General features: G+C 41.4%; 1 pseudogene; it reads left to right on the plus strand.

The window, feature by feature from the left end:
- The first annotated feature begins 1,317 nt into the window (after positions 1 to 1,317).
- Positions 1,318 to 3,813, plus strand: LOC115691779 (protein PLANT CADMIUM RESISTANCE 3-like; annotated as a pseudogene).
- The last annotated feature ends 2,745 nt before the right edge of the window (positions 3,814 to 6,558 follow it).

A 6,558-nucleotide genomic window follows, 5' to 3' on the forward strand; every position in this document is an offset into this window, starting at 1 on the left:
TTATTAATTTCTTTTTTCTTTTTTTTTTCATTGTGGCTAGCAAGGGCTCGAAGGTTCTTGCCTTGCTGACCACAATGAAAAAAAAAAAGAAAAAAAATATTTAATTCAGAAAAAATATTTTTAAATTGTAAAATTTGTTCATGTCAGCGACAGTTATGCTACATAGGATGACTAACGTTCATGTCAGCAATTTCCGGTTAAAATTAGCCGAATGAACTAAATTGGAACAAATGTAAAAGGTTTTGGACTAAATTGATTTAACTGGAAGATTTCTAACTGAATTAGTATCAATATAATAGGTTTATGACTTTTTTGGTACTTTAATCCGACGTCGCATGTTTATGTCAGGTTTATATCTTAGTTTTAAATACGTGCGACAGAGAGGCCGAGGGTTGACTCAGACGATGATAATATTCAGGAAATAAATGCAATCCGAAGGTTACACTTGTTCCACTTCGAAGTTCTCTTATGGCAAAGACATACAAATAAAGCTAAAAGGAAGACGAAATATCGCAAGTAAAATTGACAAGTTGGTAAAAACAAAAGAAAAAAAATGGGAACCCACTTATTTTCCGCAGAATTGAAATAAAAAACGAGATTAATAAAAAGAAAATAGTAGCTTCCCAGAAGCCGTGTGGGGTATGGCGAATAATAACAGACCTGTTATTTATTTATTTATTCTATTGATTTGATTGCTCGATGATTAATGTGATACAACCAATAAGAGCAAACTGCCGGCGAAACCTCTTCTTAGACATGGCCACGGTTCGGAACCAGCCGGTTTCGATTCGAAACCAGCGGTTCCGGTTTGTGGCCATGTATGAACCGGCGGTTCCGGTTCCGGCCCAGTTCGGAACCGGCCGAAAAAAAAAAAAAAGGGAGCAGGTTTTGCACGTCTGCAGACAGCAGGCTCAACTGCAGTTTTTTTTTTTCGTCTGCAGGCCCTGCTGCAATTTTTTTTTTGGAACCGGTTCCAAAATTGTTGGAACCGGAACCGGACTCGTAGGCCATGGGCCGGTTCCGGTTCCGAACCGCGGGTCCGGTCAACGGGCCGGTCCTGGGTTTGACCCAGGCTGAAACCGGCATGTAGCCATGTCTACCTCTTCTTCTTACATGACCAAGACCTCAATTATTATATTTTTTTCCCAAATTGATGGAATTATATTTAAACTCATTTATATAGTGTTTGGAAGGATGCGTGAGTCATATTAGAGAAATCTCACATAAAAGAATTAATATAGTGTTAAGCAGTTAGTGTATTAATTAGCCAATAACTCATTGATTTAACCTTTTGAATGAATAGGAATCTAACCGAATATGTTAACGGGCTCGGACTTTGGCTTTCTCTTGCTAACCTCCCCGCATGAAGGTATCGGGCTTTTACTGCGCACTGCTAACAAATTGGTATTAGAACCGATGGTTGATTGGTGGAGTTCTGATGTTTTGTGGATGAAGTTGGACATAATTTCCGGGCGGTGGACAATGCAGGCCCGGTGGCAGACTTCATATTTTAATGTAGAAGGATGCCTGGATTAAGGGGGAGCAAACTTTATACTGAACTCACAAGTGAATGGGACATTGTTAGGATGCAAGTATAAGTAGTGTCAGAGAAATCTTCCACATAGGAGAATTGATATACTGTAGAGTAGTTATTATATCATAGTTGGCCCAAAATTCATTAGTTTAAGATTTTCAGTGAAGATTGATCCAACTTAATATGTTAACATATTCGGATTTGAGCACCCTCTTAGCAATCTCTTCAAGCGAAAAGTATTGAGCTGCTGCAGCACTCCCAACAAATGAAAAATTTCGGCATTGACATAGTCTACCGTGATTAAAAAGAAAATGTTGCAAAGAATCCTTCCCCGGTAACCAAACCTTCCTTAATTACGAAGAAGTTGCTTCCCATATATATTACTGCATCCAGCGTGAGTGGCCATGCTGGTTTTTTTCTCAACATAGCTTTATAGTTTTTGCCTTCTCTCATCCTTTTGCCAAGGCCAATATTAGCACCGAAATGTGTTCGCGAAACCCCGGAGAAGACTCCAATGCGCCTCCACCTCCTGTTGCCGTGCCACCTCCTGTGGCATTCCCTCCGTAAGCGAGCGCTCCCCCGGTACACATCGGCCATCCCGGTCCTCCACAGATCTACATAGGAATGCCCGTGCACAACGTTCTTGGCACCAACGTGGGAGTGTGGACCACCGGTCTTTGTGGTTGCTTTGACGATCTATCGAATTGTAAGTCTTTTTTCCATAAGAAAAATCCATAAGACTTGATCTTGGTTTAGTCAACTGTGTGATGTATTATATCATGTTGATGACGTTGTTGGTAAGAGATTCTCCATATCTCTAACATATTGATCACCTTCCTTTTTTGTTTCCAACGAAGGCTAGCTTGATCACGTTTTTTGCCCATGCATCACGTTCGGTCAGAATGCCGAGATCATAGATAAAGGAAGCACCTGTAAGTGAAAAATAGCAGCAAAACCTTGTCTTATCAGAAAACTATGATTAGGGTTCGAATTTCTCCCGCTAACAATTTGACTTTGGCTAATGAATTGGCAGCTTGTGCCTGTGCCGGGATTTTGTGCTTCCTGATATTCAACATCTTCATTTGTTCGTTTTGTTACACATGCACTTACCGGACCAAGCTCCGTGGCCTCTACTCGATCCCCGGCAATCAGTGCGGAGATTGTTGCGTGCACCTTTGGTGCGAGCCATGCGCTCTTTGCCAAGAGTATCGGGAGCTCAAGAACCGCGGGTTCAATCCCTCTATCGGTAAGTTCATTACCCGATATGTTCTTTGTCCAAGTAATTCGTCGTTCCTAACTTCCTTATCTGTACTCAGAAAGAACAAAAGAACATTGCAAGACTGAATTCATCTGAGCGACTAAGCCTCCAAAGAACCCAGCATAAAAAGCATATGTACCCGTTAAGAAGATCTAGTGCGATTGGTTCTGCATGTTTCTGCGCTAACAAAGGACACAATTTCGTATCTCTCCGTTTGATTGGTATTGCTTAAAAGTAATATTGAATTTGTAATTCCCGATGGGATGAGTTCTTTGTATTTCTTTTTGTGATGACAGATAACCTACTTAACTTAGTGGTTTACATCCAACAGTAAGTAGAACTTATTAAATTCCATCAATTAAAAAAAAGGCACTAACTCTATAGTTTTTCTTACGATAATCTATCATTATTGATAAATTATTAGAATAATGAGCCTTAGTAATTATAGTTATAAAATAAGGCGGTACACTTGTTTATGAATGATGATAATTCGTCTCCTGAATTGCCAAATATTCCTGTCTTCCATTGTTCCTATCAAATCATTTCTAAGAATTAGAAATCGGCAAACAAGAGAAAAAGTAAATAGACCTAGTCCGACGAATCACGGCTATATCCACTATTTTGAACATCCATCCCATTTGTATTTTTAGTGCCCGTATAACCATGGAAGATCGTTGCTACCTATAGATTCTACCCAGTTGCAATTAGAGATCAAGTAAACACAAACACTACGAGATTCCAACATGCATTTTGGGAGCTCAAATTACATAGAATACCGTATTATCCCCGAGTTTGAATACGAGACACTTGTTTTATTATATGAATTACATAAGCCAATCTTGATACAAATGGCATTACTCGATCATATTTATGCTTGCATATGATATGAATGTGATCGGTTACACGTTTTCACATGCGACATGATGTGTGATGCGTAGGATGGGTTGCTAACGAGGAACAAAGGACTCGACCAATCGGAATCACGGTCCGTCCATCAGTTCCCGGAGGCATGATTCGTTGATATCTCTCCCGGGCCAACCTTCGCAACAATTCATCCATCTTATTCTCAAATTCTAATCTTGTCCTCCCTTCAAAAGTTTTAGCAAACCTGCTGAGGTAGCTGAATGATTGAGAGATTATTTTGTGTGCCTTTTATTTTAGTGTCGGGGCTTTGTTTGAATTTCTAGGACTTGAAATTGGACTTTCGTACTACATTGTAATATCAGATCTTGAAAAGTGTAATATACTCTGTCATGTTATATCACGACAACCTTGAAATTGAGGAGAATTTTCCTTACAGCGAATTACAAGATAGATTAGAGAAGGCTAATTTGTTCCAGTCGTGGTTCACGGGTCATGATGATAATTGCATGGTCAGTTGGCATCTCCTATTATCCAGACCAAAAGGTCATAGATTGACGACCAACGAATAAGATTATATAGGAAAAGACCCATTATTTTCTGGCTTTCATGTTGCTCGATGATCCCATAGTAGTACAACCAACAAGAGCAATTAAACCGTTCGATGTGAAAAAAAAATGATACTTTTATAGATAAAAAGGATAAGGAGAGGCAACCAACGCAACTACATTCTCTAGGCATTATCCAAGGGTGTCTTACTTGCCATGAAATATTTGGTTTGAATCATAACTAATTTATCTATTCATAAATGTTAAAACCTGTCATTAGAGCCCATCGACGTGCCAAAAGCCAAAGCAATCGGCAGAATAGGAAAATGAGAAAGGAAAAACATACTCCCTCGAAGCGCACGGATATGTATGACAAATAAGGCGGCAGTTTCGATTTGGAGCTACATACTGGCAATGCTTGCCTCTTGTTGACGAAGCTCCATCTATTTTGTTCTTTGCCTTTTGCGGAGGGAAACTTCAGGTCCAGAATGAGTCCCCCGAACCCCAATGACGGCTCAAGATTGCCTCCGGCACCATCTCTTAATTGTGTGATTACATTCGTCGTTTTCGTAGATGATCCACATGGAATCGTAGCTCAAAATGAGATAGATGGGAAGTGCAAGGGCGCATGGATGTTAACATGTCATTGACGATGCATAAGTGGATATGTGTTAGTACAATGGGGACATCAATTTCTAGCTTCTAAAGTAGTAAAGGATCATATATCCAACAAGCAGAAGACAAAAAGTTTTTCTCTCTCTTCTCTCTCCATTCTCTTCTTCAAGCTTTAGCCATAGAGAGGGTTTGAGCTAGTCTCACCCTTCTCTCCCGTTGATTTTGTTCCTGTCTTTTTGTTCTTTTCTTGTTTTTCTATACTCTCTCGATCTAAATCTAGGAGTTCTCTTCTCCCGATCTAATTGTAAATCTAAGAGTTTGAACTCTCATGATTTAGTTCTAGATCTACGAGCTTTTCTCTTCCGATTTAAATTTAGAAGTTCAATAATATTTTTAGGGATTCGATACCCCGTGTTATGTCTCTGTACAAGTCCTCTGCCTCCAATTTAGATTTGTGTTATTTCAACTAGTTTTGATTGTCTTCATCTAGTGATGATGTAGAGGAAGTTGAACATAGGCGTGCACCGTCAAAAGGCAACGGCGTAGTTATTGGAGAAGGACTTTCTGGCATATACTCATCACTGATGGATGATATGAGATCCAGTGATCGACCGCCGATTATTTTACTGGCAAAAGTACACCAGAAGTGCCACAACTTGTGTACGGAGATCACTTTGGTGCCATAACTTTTTTTCGGATCACTTTGGTGCCAATTTTTTTTGAAAAACGATCATTTTAGTGTCAATGCTGACGTGGCTCGTCGGAAATCCGATGTGGCACTGACACGGCTCGCCGGAGAGGTCCAGTCAGCATTATAAACCAAAAATGACGCCGTTTAGCCCGCTGACGTGTACTTTTTTTAAAAAAATTAAATTATATTTATTTAAAAAAAAAAAAAAAAAAGGTTGCAGCAGCGGCGAGGACTCCCTCGCCGCTGCTGCCGCCAACCCACCACCGCCTGGAAGGGCCGACGGTGGTGGGCACAGTGGTCGGCGAGGGCCGGATACGGCTAGGCCAGACCTCGCCGTCGCGACCCAGGCGACGGCGAGGTCTCGCCTCGACCAGCGAAGGCGAGGCCGACCTCGCCGTCGCCTGGGTCGCGACGGCGAGGTCTTGCCTCGCCCGGCCTAAGGCGAGGTCTCGCCGTCGCGATCCGGCGGGCAAGCCCCCTCGCCCGGGTCGAGACGAGGTCTCGCCGGATCCGGGCCTCGGTGTGAGACGAGGTTGCCGGGCCTGGGCCGACGACCCTCACCGACACTGTGCCCACCACCGCCGGCCCTTCCCGGCGGTGGTGGGTTGGCGGCAGCAGCGGCGAGGGCTCCCTCGCCACTGCTGCAACCTTTTTTTGTTTTTTTTTAAATTATCATTATTTTTCTAAAAATGAAAAAAATTCGAAAAAAATCCACATAATTTCCACGTGTACAAGTCAGACCATTTTTTTAAATATAAATGTCAGGTCGGCTTTTTGGCCGGAGTCACTAAAGTGATCTATTTTCCTCCGACTTGGCACCAAAGTGATCCGAAAAAAAGTTATGGCACCAAAGTAATCGCCGTACACAAGTTATGGCACTTATAGTGTACTTTTGCCTTATTTTGCTTGACAGATCCGTTTTTATGAAATGAGTACGTGCTTAACCCTGTCAGTGTTCTGTTGATCTTCCTTATTTTTGAATTTGACTTTGATTTGTTGTATTATGAGATTTGCTCAACTTCAATTTTCTTTGTCATGAAAGTCACTGTAC

Source organism: Syzygium oleosum, unplaced genomic scaffold (assembly GCF_021117445.2).
Source record: "Syzygium oleosum isolate NSW1041296 unplaced genomic scaffold, Sole_v2.1 Sole_v2.09, whole genome shotgun sequence".
NCBI lineage: Eukaryota > Viridiplantae > Streptophyta > Magnoliopsida > Myrtales > Myrtaceae > Syzygium > Syzygium oleosum.